The sequence below is a fragment of the Prunus avium genome, chromosome 6 (genome assembly GCF_965620075.1).
Source record: "Prunus avium chromosome 6, drPruAviu1.hap1.1, whole genome shotgun sequence".
Taxonomy (NCBI): domain Eukaryota; kingdom Viridiplantae; phylum Streptophyta; class Magnoliopsida; order Rosales; family Rosaceae; genus Prunus; species Prunus avium.
The window spans coordinates 13047768-13061043 of record NC_142289.1 but is presented as its reverse complement, the minus strand read 5'-3'; the positions used below and the strand labels follow the sequence as shown (position 1 = coordinate 13061043).

Here is a 13276-nt window from a genome sequence, read left to right as displayed (position 1 = left end):
ATATTCTTTGTTACTGGGTGTTTACTTGTTGTTAATTATTTGATCAATATAGGTGTGGTTATATTTTAATACATGAGATAAATGAAAGGCATATTTATATCATGTCATGGAAATTATGGGGAGTTATTGGGTTGAGGAACTAATGATGGAAAATAGGGTAATGGAATAGTCTTTTGTGTAGTTAAGTCCAACTTATGGTAGATACCAGATCTCAGGGATCCCACAGTGCACATGATTTTTATTGGGTGATGCAGGGTTTGTGATAGGGAGTTAGACAATATGACTAACAAAAGGTGAATTATATATGGGATGATTGAGATGGGGTTTAGTTCATATAATGGGCATTCGGGACCAAGTGGTATAAGCATGGAATAGGACGTTCAAGTTTGATTGTCCAATTATATGAATTAACGGGAGTAGATGAAGAGCATTCATGCATTATTATTATTGATGTGATAATTGACTAAGTGATTGCATGTCACTTAATTTAGTTATATCAATTTACCATGAAAAGGTTTATGTCCCTACTGAGTTGTGGTTTCGCTCACCCTCTAAAATTTTTTGCAAGTATGGAACCTGAAATCTAGGATTTGAGATGAACTTGGCTTGTCTATAGAGTGTTTCGTGTACATAACTTGTGATTGAATAATGAGCTACTCTTTTAGTAGACTCTTGAGTAGTTCTAACTTGTATAATATTGTAGTGGTGTAAGTTTTTTTAGTAATGTTGTTACTTCCGCTAAAAGGTTCAATGTGAAATATTCATTTATTTATTTTAGTGTTCTTCACATTTTTGTTATAATTTTTCTTAAATTCTATAATTAAGGTGTGAATCACGTCTTAATCCAAGTTTACGTTAACCCCTAGGTTAAGGCGTGACAATGAAAGATAAAGCAAAGATGTGGTTGAACTCCTTGAGGCTTGGATTATTGACTAGCTAGATGGAGATTCAAAACAAGTCCTTGGAAAAGTTCTTTTCGACTCAGAAAACTGATGCACTAAGGGATAAAATTGTGCAATTCATTCAATAAACAGATGAGAGTCATCTTCTAAGGCATGGGAACGGTTCAATAATTTGTTAATACAATGTTTTCACCATGGTTTGCCTATTCTAGTTCTCATGCGTATTTTTTATAAGGCACTAACCATTTCAAATAAGGTTGCAGTGAACAATTATGTAGGTGGATCTATTAAGAACAAGACACCAACTGAATGTCAAACTTTGTTTGATATTCTAGCTATCGAGACACAGAATTCTAATGCGAGAGGTAATTCTAATGTTTTTGCTTCTAAATAGCAGGTTGATGCTATTACCAATAAATTGGATGCGTTGCTTCCTATGAATGAGAGAGTTTCAACACAAGAGATTTACTCCATCAATGATGTTCTTGGTCACGCCACTAGAATTTTTTCAAGAACAAGTAAACATGGTGAATACCTATCAACGTCTTGTTAATGATCCTTTCTCCAACACTTATAATCAGGGATGGCAAAGGCACCCTAATTTTTCTTGGAGCAATAATTAGAATGTGCAAAAACCACCACCGAGTTTTCAACCGCAAGAAAAAAAAAGGTATCATTGGAGGATGTTCTTGCTTAATTTATAACTAAAACCGAGACCACTTTGCAAAATCAATCTGCATCCGTCCAAAATCTTGAAGTGCAAGTAGGCCAATTGGCCAACATATTATCGGGAAGACGACAAGGCTCCTTGCCCAGTACCACCAAAACAAATCCAAAGGAGAAAGTGAATCTAATCACACTTAGAAGTGGAAAACCCATCAAGATAGTTATGGACTTAGAAGCTAAGGCGAAAAAAGTGCAAGTATTAACTTAATGTCTCTCTATCTCTCTCTCTCTCTCTCTCTCTCTCTCTCTCTCTCTCTCTGTTTAGGAACTTAGGCTTGGGAGAACCAAAAGCAACCACAGTTTCTTTGCAATTAGGGGATAGATCGATTAAATATCGAAGGGGTATAGTCAAAGATGTTTTGATCAACGTTGACAAATTTATATTTCTTGCGGATTTCCTTGTCTTGGATATAGAGGAAGCACGTCCCAAACACTATTGCTGCACCAACCCTCACTTTGAAGGCATACTTGGAAGCAAATTTCAATCTACAAAAGGAGACCTTCGCTCTCCCTTCAAAAATTCGGGTTGCGGACTGTTGTGTTTATACAGCTGCACCAAAATGGATTAAGCTGCATCCTCAACTTGTGATACTCGCAAGTGCACGAACCGTTGGTAGTATAGCATATGTAAGTGCGAGGTCGATTCCACAGGGATTGGTGATTGAATGATCCAATTTAGTTTCCCTACACAAAATAGAAACAAAAACAAAGAACATAAAACAAGGAAGAAAGAAATAGGTAACTCAAGCAAATAAGTTCCCAAGTTCAATTTAGATTAATGGATTGATTCTAGCTAAAGTATGATTAAGCCATGGTGTGTGGTCATAACCTTGTGTTCCTAATTCCCTAATTTGATCATTTGTTGTCTAACCTAAAATTAAGCATTAGGAACCCATTAAGCATAGAAGAACATTTTAAACAACCAAGTATGTATCTAATCCTTGTTGTCGAATGTCCATACATACTCTTCCTATTCATAGTTCAATTCGAATTAAAGCATGGTGTATACTCTTAATTCAAACCAAGATAGCTAACATGCAAGCCTAAATGGTGATCAATCATTCAAACTAGCATATTAACTTATAAGCATAATGAATAAGAACAAAAACCATAATTGAAACTTGGAAACTAATTCAACTTGAAAACTTAAGAAAAGAATTTACATAACAAAGAAAAATAAATTACAACTAAGAAAACATTAAGGAAACTAAGAGAACTTTGAGGAAGAAAGGAAGTGTTTGAGAACTTTGAGGAGGGAGAAGAAAGTGTTTGGGAACTTTAGAGAATTTTGGAAGAACATGTGTTTGAGAGCTTTGAGGATTTTGGAAGGGAATGTGTTTAAGACATGGGGAATTTGGAAGAGAGTGTTTGAGAACTTGGAGGATTTGGAGAAGAAAGTAGAGAGGTGTTTTGAGAGCTTTGTGGATTTTGGAAGAGAGTGTTTAGGAACTTTGAGAATTTGGAAGAGAGTGGTTGAGAACTTGGAGGATGTTTGTGAACTTGGAGACTTTGGGAACTTAGGGAGTGGAGAGAAAGGTGTTTGTGAAGTGTTTGAGACATGGAGACTTTTGGAAGAGAAGGGAAATGTGTTTGGGAAATTTGGAGAAGGGAGGAGAAGTGTTTGGAGAACTTTAGAGATGGGAGAAGTGTTTGAGAGATTTGGAGAAGAAAATTTAGTAGAATGATCTTATTACAACAATTGAGAACTACAAAGGAAACTAAGAGAATTTGAGGGAGAGAAGGGAAGGGAGCTCTAGAGAAGTGTTTGAGAGCTCCCCCCCTTGGGGTGTGTTTACAAGCTTGGGAAACCTCACTATATATAGGCCTAAGGAAGCTGAAAATCTGAATTAAGTATGGCTAATGCATACAACACTTGTTTTATAAAATCTGAAATGGTTGATGCACTTGTATTAGAAAATCTGAAATGGGTGATGCACTTCACCACTAAATCCCACCAGCAGCCCTAGCTCATCTTCATGTCACCATGACCAAGCTTCCAACCAGAAATGATAGCTCATACCTAGCTCACCATGACCAAGCATCCAACCAGCACATGCTGAGGTCAGCATGACCAGCAACTTCAAGGGCTTACAACTTGGGCTTCTCTTAATCAAATTAGGACTTTAAGCACTCTAAATTGAAGTTCAGAATGTCTTCTTTCCAGCCATATGTTATTTGGGCCAATCCAAGGTCGGAGGAAGAAGTTAAGGCCAAAACAAATTGCTAACTCATTTTCCGCGCTGATAAGATCCATCCTGAGCATGGTTCTGTGTTTGCTAGGTAACAGACTCCATATTTATCCAATGGGGCTGAATTTTGGATATGTTATATTACACACCCATTGGAACAACTTTCATGAAGAATGTGGCCTCATCCGAGCTATGTAGGTTGCTGAAACAAAGCTTGCAATATGACCTACGAAACTGGGCTGGCAGGGGACTGTAGCCAAAATTGAGTTTGTCTTTAAGCTCTTCATCCATTCATCCAAATTAGGCCCTAACATGCATGAATTGCATGAATTATGTTCTCCAAAGCCATCATTGTTACCTAAAGCTCAATTAACTGAAAGATAAACACAAAAAGGATTAAAAGCACAAGTTTAACTCAAAAACATAACCAAATCATAAGCTAGAAGGGTAAGAAATAATATACAATTTTGAACCGATCAAATACCCCCAAACCTAGATTTTGCTAGTCCTCGAGCAAAACAACACAAAACAAAGTTAAAAACAAAACTAGAAGTTAACTAAACCACTTTCGTAGGTAACTCGATTGCATTTAGCATATGCAACAAGCCTTTAAACCTCTAGGCATCCCTAGTAGGAGGAGTTGTGTCTCCTGAGGGTTTAACAGATACGATACCCACAAACGTTTTACTGACTCTGTAAAACAAAGTAATTAGAAAACTTAAAGATTGTTAGTCCTTAAGCAAAACCAAAAACAAAAACAAACACAAAAACACAAAGAACTTAAAACAATTTTTCCGAACATTTTATGAAGAGAAATGACTCATGCACATGACTTAAACGTTTTAACAATAAAAGCTCAATTTTTAGACATTATTTACAAAGCGGCAAAGTTCTAAACACAATATGCTAAAAGTGTAGTAGTGTGATAGCCAAATGCAACAAATTCCCCAATCTTAGTTTTCACACAATTTCAAAAATCATACAAAGCATAAGTTCAACTTCAAATCTCACCAAAGTTGTCCTCTCACAAATGAATCACTCAGAAGAGGGCTATAATGCACACTCAGTTATAAACATGAGAATAGAGTTAAACCATAAGGGACTTAACTCGCAATAGAAATATGAAGAACTTGCATTAATATGATCTCAAGAAGGATGTCAAACACTTAAAAGTAGAAAAATGAATGCAATTCAACCACATGACATTTAAGATCAATTTAGGTCTTTAACATGGGTTGTAATGGGGCCAAGGGTGTAAGGTGAGTAAGAAATGAAGGGTATGGATAATACAAAGTCCAAGGAACTCACAATGTAAGAGCATAAAAAAAATTGTTTACAAGACTTCGAATCATCACGATTAGATTTTTTTTTCTTTTACATGATCAAAACTCCTTATACCTTCATTTACAATGATTTAAACTCCTTTCCAAACACCAATGAAACCCAAAAACAAAATTTCATTCAACTACCATTTAATCATAACTTTTTTCTTTTCTTTCACCAATTGTGTGATTTTTTTTTTTTTCTTCGAAATTCCCAAACTTAGTATGAAAAACACATCCCAATTAAAGCTCATGAGTTCTTTAGAAAGGTAAATATTTGTTTTTCAGGCTAAGGCGAGGAAATATAATTGGTTAAATGAAAGAAAAGGTTTACATGTAGGCTCAAAATGGTTAACAATGGAAAATCATGCTTAAGCATGCATAAGGTTAGCTTGAAAGGCACAAACGATCCAAAGAGGGCCTTAATATCACTTCTTAAATGTCGTGAAGTCAAATTGCATAAGAATGAATGACTTTTAAGTGTTCAACCAAATCAATAAATAATGAGATCAAACAACAACTTTGATGACAAGAAAATAAGAGTATGTATATAACACTCATGAATTGAAGTACAAGGCTCAAAAGCTCACTTTATATGGTTATATAAGTCTAATTTGTGCTTGATACAATTCTTTGGGTCATGCAAATCCTTTAATTGGAAAATTATGAAACAAATGGCAAGTGTAAAGAAGGTTTCGAACATATCATGCTAGAACGATGCCAAATTAATCAATTAATTAAATTTTTTTTTTTTTACAATAAAAATTTACAAGGAAAAAAAATAAAAAATAAATAAAATTCAATTTTCATTTAAGTCATGCAAACATTTATCACAATCTCATCAAATGTGTTCGGAAAGTGAATAAAATCAAAATCAAAATAAAAGCAAGACTTAACAAAATAAAATAAAAATAAAAACAAGCAAATAAAAAAAAAATTAAATAAAATTAAGGAAAAACCAATTTTACATGCTAAACTCCAATACCCCCAAACCTAGAAATGAACATTGTCCTCAATGTTTAAAAATTAGGAACAAGCAATGTCATAATAAGAAATGAAAGGTACTAAAGTAAATATAAACCACACAAAAAAAAAAAAAAAAAAAAAACACAAATAAAATAATTACAAAAATAAAAATTACAAAACAAACAAACAAATAAACAAAAAAGAAAAAAAATGAAACAGTAAAACACTCGAAACAGAAAGCCCTAAACAGACAGTCTTACGCAAACCAAAACCCAAACAATTGAAAGCCCAACCCAAAAGAAAGTTAACCCACCTTGAAACCTAAACAACGGTGAAAACCCGACCCACAATGAAATCCGAAGCCCACACGTTTTTTTATTATTATTTTTTATTTTTAAGAGAACATGGGTCATGATGTCTCGGTTCAGTGTAAGGGACCAACTGACAGGGTGAGACACGTGTTGACGCGTAGAGGTGCCGCAGACTCCACAAGCAAAAATTACGGGCTCATGGAAAGGCGCGAAGACTTTACTGAACGCGTTCGTTCAGAAAAGACACGTCGTGATAAATGAGTTGGGTATGGTTGGAAGGCGAGAAGGTTGTGGGACTCAAGGAATGCTGGAGATTCAGAAAATGCTCAGATGTTGTAATGGCTAGGGTTTGTCAAAGACTAAGTCTATAAGAAAGGGTGAAAAAAAACGCAAACTCAGAAACACACAAAAGAGAAAAGAAAGAAAGAAGAAAAGAGAGTGAGAAATCAAATGGCCTCTAACTACCCATTTTCGTTGGATCTCAACCTAGCTCCACCGACTCAGACACGAGGCCAAGCAGCGGCACCAGTATGGATGCCCTACTTTGCTTCCGCACGGGGGCCTGTGACAGTAACTGACTCAATACTCCTGGACAACGATGTTGCCATTGGAGTGGCTAGAAATTTAGTGACCCCTAAAGATATACGTGTTCTGGGGACAAGGGATGACAACCGGGTCGTGAGCGATGCCCTGGCACTGAGCGTGCAGAGTACGGCAACAGTCGCAAGTTTGGGTCATCGCCTACTTGCGAAGTCCCATGAGGTAGAGGTGCTGAAAGGTCAGTTGGCGGCGGAGCGAAGTATGGTTGAGGAGTGTCAGACTGCTATAAAAAGCTTGAAAAGGGAGAGGTCAAGGATAGTGGAGGTGAATCGACACCAGCTAGAAGTATTGCGGGACGAGAATAAAAACCTATCAAAAATGGTAGAGTTGTACTCTCGCGACATGCGAAAACAGCTGGAAGACCTAGACCGACCGGGTAAACGCAAACAAGCAGATCGCGAGAGTAGTTACGCTCAAGCTAAGATTGCGATCTTTGGGAGCTCAAGTGATGAGCCCCAAGAAGCTGTGCGTGAAGCCCCGGAAGAGGACAGCCAGAGGGCCAAACTCAAAGCTCCAATGGTCGAGACACCAAGCACCGAGAAGAAATGATTTCCTACTGCATTATTGTTGTTTTTATTTTATTTTGTTGTTTTTGTATTTTCGTTATTTTGTTTCGGAAATAAAAGAGTAAGGTTGCAGAAAGAAAAAGAAAAAGAAAACACACTTCCCAACTAAAATAAAACAAAGACGACAAACGGAAAAGAAAACACATTTCCCTAACTAAAATAAACTAAAGATGATAGCCGAAAGGGAAAAGCAAAAACACAAAGCTCTAGAAAATGAAAGTAACGGGCAAAAATATTAAACACCAGAAAACACGGAGGAAAAAAAGTAAAGTAAAGTAAAGGTGCTCCCCCTTGAAGCGATTAGGTCGAGCATGCCCGGGAAATCCGAAATGGTGTTGGCTCTCTCTCATCAGCATATGTCTATTTAAACCACACTTCTGCAAGCGGATGATACCCAGCATTTCTTCCTGCAAACTCAAGGAAAAACATCAAAAAATTCAGAAGCAAAACAAATGGCATCCTCATGCACTCACCTTGATGATCTCAACCTTGAGCTCTCACTTGCACCACCAAATGCCCAGACAAGGGCTCCTCCAACTCCTGTCTTCCCAAACTCCACATATCATCACGGTACGGCCTCAAACTTTGCTGAGATAATACCGAACTTTTCTGAGGCAATGCCGAACAGAGCAGCGCTGCTGGGAGGCATGATTAGCAGCAAGCTCACTCCAACAGATCATCTGCATGTGGCACAGAGGTCTGACAAGGCAGCGGTAGAGGAGTCCCACAATTTAACTGTGCTCCACGCGGTCTCCGCTACCAATTTGGGTATGCGATTGCTGGCGAGAACACGGGAGTGTGCCGCGATGAGCGAGGAAATAACTTCCTTGAAGGCTATGGTGGCGGACTTGCAGAAGCGGCTCTACTGTGCCAATCAGCACGTGGAAGCACTGCAGAGGAAAAATGAGGACCATGTCGAGCTGCTGCAGATTCTGCAAGTAAGAGAAAATAGAGGCAAGCCATGATGATGAAGATGAAGATGAAGAAGTTGTTTTTATTTTTAATTTACTTGAATGTTTTTTTTGTTTTTTGTTTTTTTTGTTTTTTTTTTGTTTTACTTTTTTTTTTCTTTGTTTGTAATGTTTGAAATGAAATAAAAATGTGTTTTTAACACTCAGAAATAAACTAACTAACCACACCACGTAAATAAATAAACTAACCTAACAAAACAAAAAAAAGAACATAAAAGAAAACAAAGAACTTCCAAATTGATTTTTTTTTTTTAATTTATTATTATTTACAACTAACTGACCACACAAAGAAAAAAAAAATAACAAAGAAGTTCCAAATTGCAATTTACAAGGAAAATTAAATAAAAACTCAAATTTCAATTTTTTTTTAAACTTTTTAATTTTTTAATTTTTTAATTTTTGTTTTGTTTTTTTTTTTTTTTTGAAAAAAAACACACAAATATACAAGCAACTCATGGATGACCAGTTAAGGGCCTCAGAAAACACAGCCAGGGGATCCGGGAAGGTTGGAGGGGTCACAAAGGTCCCACTTAAAACCCAAACTTCTTAGACACCGAAGGTGTCGCCTAAAGAACTCCTAGACACTGTATTGACGGAGACGCTCACTGGAGTTACCACGAGTCAGCTAATATAAAAAATCTTTTTTAATTTTTTTTTAATAAAAGAAATAGAAAATTAAAATTACTGAAGTAATAACAAAACAACTAAAGAGAAAGGATTGGAATACTCCCCCTTGAAGCGATTAGGTCGAGCATGATGCATTTGGAGGTCGCGACTTCTCCCACTGCTCCACACTCCCCATTCTTATGATTGAGGTTGCCATCTCTCTCCATTTTTATTAAGCTATCATAAATTGCTAAAACGAACACAAAAAACTTGAAACAGAATTAAAGGATTACGAAATATAAAAAAAAAAACTAAAAATGAAAAGGAAAAATCAACACATGTCCAATTCCATGCTTCAAAGCAACAAGCACCAATGGGTTGTGTAAGCTGGGACTTAAACCCAGTTCTCTTGCTTGTTGGGCAATTGTCCTTTTCTGTTGGACTACAAACACAACTTATCCATTAACGTCATTAACTTTAAAACTTGAAATTGTCTAGAAAAACATGAAAATGAAAAATAAAAATAAAACAAGTAGGGAAAAGAAATAGAACCAAACTAAGTTGCCAATCCCCGGCAACGGCGCCAAAAACTTGTTGTGTTTATACAGCTGCACCAAAATGGATTAAGCTGCATCCTCAACTTGTGATACTCGCAAGTGCACGAACCGTTGGTAGTATAGCATATGTAAGTGCGAGGTCGATTCCACAGGGATTGGTGATTGAATGATCCAATTTAGTTTCCCTACACAAAATAGAAACAAAAACAAAGAACATAAAACAAGGAAGAAAGAAATAGGTAACTCAAGCAAATAAGTTCCCAAGTTCAATTTAGATTAATGGATTGATTCTAGCTAAAGTATGATTAAGCCATGGTGTGTGGTCATAACCTTGTGTTCCTAATTCCCTAATTTGATCATTTGTTGTCTAACCTAAAATTAAGCATTAGGAACCCATTAAGCATAGAAGAACATTTTAAACAACCAAGTATGTATCTAATCCTTGTTGTCGAATGTCCATACATACTCTTCCTATTCATAGTTCAATTCGAATTAAAGCATGGTGTATACTCTTAATTCAAACCAAGATAGCTAACATGCAAGCCTAAATGGTGATCAATCATTCAAACTAGCATATTAACTTATAAGCATAATGAATAAGAACAAAAACCATAATTGAAACTTGGAAACTAATTCAACTTGAAAACTTAAGAAAAGAATTTACATAACAAAGAAAAATAAATTACAACTAAGAAAACATTAAGGAAACTAAGAGAACTTTGAGGAAGAAAGGAAGTGTTTGAGAACTTTGAGGAGGGAGAAGAAAGTGTTTGGGAACTTTAGAGAATTTTGGAAGAACATGTGTTTGAGAGCTTTGAGGATTTTGGAAGGGAATGTGTTTAAGACATGGGGAATTTGGAAGAGAGTGTTTGAGAACTTGGAGGATTTGGAGAAGAAAGTAGAGAGGTGTTTTGAGAGCTTTGTGGATTTTGGAAGAGAGTGTTTAGGAACTTTGAGAATTTGGAAGAGAGTGGTTGAGAACTTGGAGGATGTTTGTGAACTTGGAGACTTTGGGAACTTAGGGAGTGGAGAGAAAGGTGTTTGTGAAGTGTTTGAGACATGGAGACTTTTGGAAGAGAAGGGAAATGTGTTTGGGAAATTTGGAGAAGGGAGGAGAAGTGTTTGGAGAACTTTAGAGATGGGAGAAGTGTTTGAGAGATTTGGAGAAGAAAATTTAGTAGAATGATCTTATTACAACAATTGAGAACTACAAAGGAAACTAAGAGAATTTGAGGGAGAGAAGGGAAGGGAGCTCTAGAGAAGTGTTTGAGAGCTCCCCCCCTTGGGGTGTGTTTACAAGCTTGGGAAACCTCACTATATATAGGCCTAAGGAAGCTGAAAATCTGAATTAAGTATGGCTAATGCATACAACACTTGTTTTATAAAATCTGAAATGGTTGATGCACTTGTATTAGAAAATCTGAAATGGGTGATGCACTTCACCACTAAATCCCACCAGCTAGGGGTGGGCATAAAAACCGATAAACCGAATGAACCGACCGAACCAAACCAAACCGAACCGAAAAATGAGGTTTTTTTGACCAAACCGAAAAAGTCAACACTAAACCTGACCCGAACCGAAGTCAACGGTTCGGCCTTCGGTTCAAAAAAATTTGGAACCGGAAAACCTGACCCGAACCGAGCATTAATCAATAATATATAAATATACCACGTGGCCTCTGTTTATTGGGTAAAAGAAGAGCTTTACCTTGAGGATGCTTGCACTAGATCACAACCACAACTAAACCTAGCTCCTTCACCTTTCTCTTTCATTTCACTCTCTCAAATTCAATCGCCGCCTCTCTCACCCTCTACCTCTATCGTCTCTCTCCCGACCTCACCCTCACCGTCATCGATCTCTCTCTCTCTCTCCTCTCATCTCCTGTCTCTTTCGACCTCATCCTCTCTCTCTCGACCTCATCCTATCTCATCTTCTGGTTTTTATTTTGTTCTTTTTGCAGGCAGAGAAGCTTAGTGGCAGTTGTTGGCGGCACTGGAGAAGGGAAGACATCGCTTGTATTAGCCATGCTTGGAGCGCTGCCTCCCAGAGCAAATTCTGGTGTTGTAATCAGGGGGACTGTTGCTTATGTTCCCCAAGTTTCATGGATTTTCAATGCTACTGTGAGTCGCAGCATCTCTTCTTTGAATGCCTACAATGTTCAATCTGTTATTTGTCTTTTTTTCTTCATTAGTTTTATGATTAAGTTCTTTCAAACGTTTTCAACTATTTCTGACAAATAAATATGAGTTGATATGGGTGAATAAAGCTGTATGGGTGTGTATTTCAACTTTCAAATAACCTATTTGATGGGTTTATGGGTTTTTGTTTATTTATTTAGTTTCCCTGCGTATATACACTTGTTATCAGTCTGTAGTTTTCAGGTATTTGATTTTACTTGGTTGATTTTGCTTCAAAATTTGACTGAAACCCGCGAAGCTTCAGGTATTTGAATATGTAGTTTTCTGGGTGATAGTAAATGAATGCATTACTACTAGAATGAAACATCAGAAATCCCCCATTTTCAAAGCTTTTCATCAGTTGATATAAGCCATAAGGCCACTCCTCATGACAACCTGGATCAATATAAAACATTTTCGTCCAAGACTTTTCTTCACCACAATCTTTCATTACCCACACATTCAGAGGATATATAAAAGCAACTTCACATACACACCTGTAATGTTCATTAATTAATTTACTCATTCTTTCATTTTGGATGAATCTAGTTTGCTTTGGAACAGAGCTTATAAGATGTTTTGAATGATAACTAATTGAGAAGTGTTTTTATCTGTGTATTTGAGTCGATTGAGGTGCTATAACTTGTTTTGATCAGTTTAAATGATTTCAGACAGAAACTGCAAACACTTTTTTTTTGGGTGAAATTAACTATCGAGTTGGAGTATGATTCTGGTTGTTTGGTGAGTGATTTTAAACTGATACAAGTGTATTTTTTTTTGCAGCTCCCTTAACTGATACAATCATACGAGTGAATCTGTTTGGTATTTAAAATTTAATTTGGTGTTTTACTTGTATTTTTTGTCATGGGTTGTAAAATATAATTTGGTACTTTACTTGTATTTTTTGTCATGGGATGTAAGAAACAACTAATTTGATAGTTGGGTGATGCTTGTGATTGTGATTTAGTTTAGAAACTAAAAAAAAACAGGTTATAATTTAGTTGAATTTACAGGATTTGGTTTAGGAAAAATGAAGTGGGCTTTAATGGATGGCCTGTTTGAAAAATTGGCATTGTGGAAAAAACTTGGGCTTTTGAATAAATAAGCCAATTAGGTTTTGGCAATTTGACCCAAAAAATAAAGATTTTGGCCCAAAAAAGTGATTTGGGCTTAAAAATAACTAGTAGTGGGCTAAAGCCCAAAACCGACCAAAAAGCCTGAACCGAACCGGAGCCTATCGGGTCGACCGGTTCGGCCCATTTTCGGCTTTCAATTTGGAGCCGATCCGACCCGAGAACCGATATCTTACTCGGTTCGGCCCACGGGTCACTCAAAATTCAACCCGACCCGAACCGTGCCCAGGCCTACCACCAGCAGCCCTA

At 36.7% G+C, this 13276-nt stretch overlaps 1 long non-coding RNA gene and 1 other non-coding gene across 2 annotated transcripts; one reads left to right on the top strand and one right to left on the bottom strand.

Annotated features, from left to right (window-relative positions):
• Nucleotides 1-994: 994 nt before the first annotated feature.
• On the bottom strand, nt 995-1103 carry LOC148293693 (small nucleolar RNA R71). The gene has a single exon (XR_015836906.1). It is a non-coding gene; the product is annotated as a small nucleolar RNA R71 (small nucleolar RNA).
• A 10094-nt stretch (nt 1104-11197) lies between these two features.
• Nucleotides 11198-12904, top strand: LOC110749171 (uncharacterized). Its single transcript, XR_002525573.2, has 2 exons — nt 11198-11837; nt 12678-12904. It is a non-coding gene; the product is annotated as an uncharacterized LOC110749171 (long non-coding RNA).
• The last annotated feature ends 372 nt before the right edge of the window (nt 12905-13276 follow it).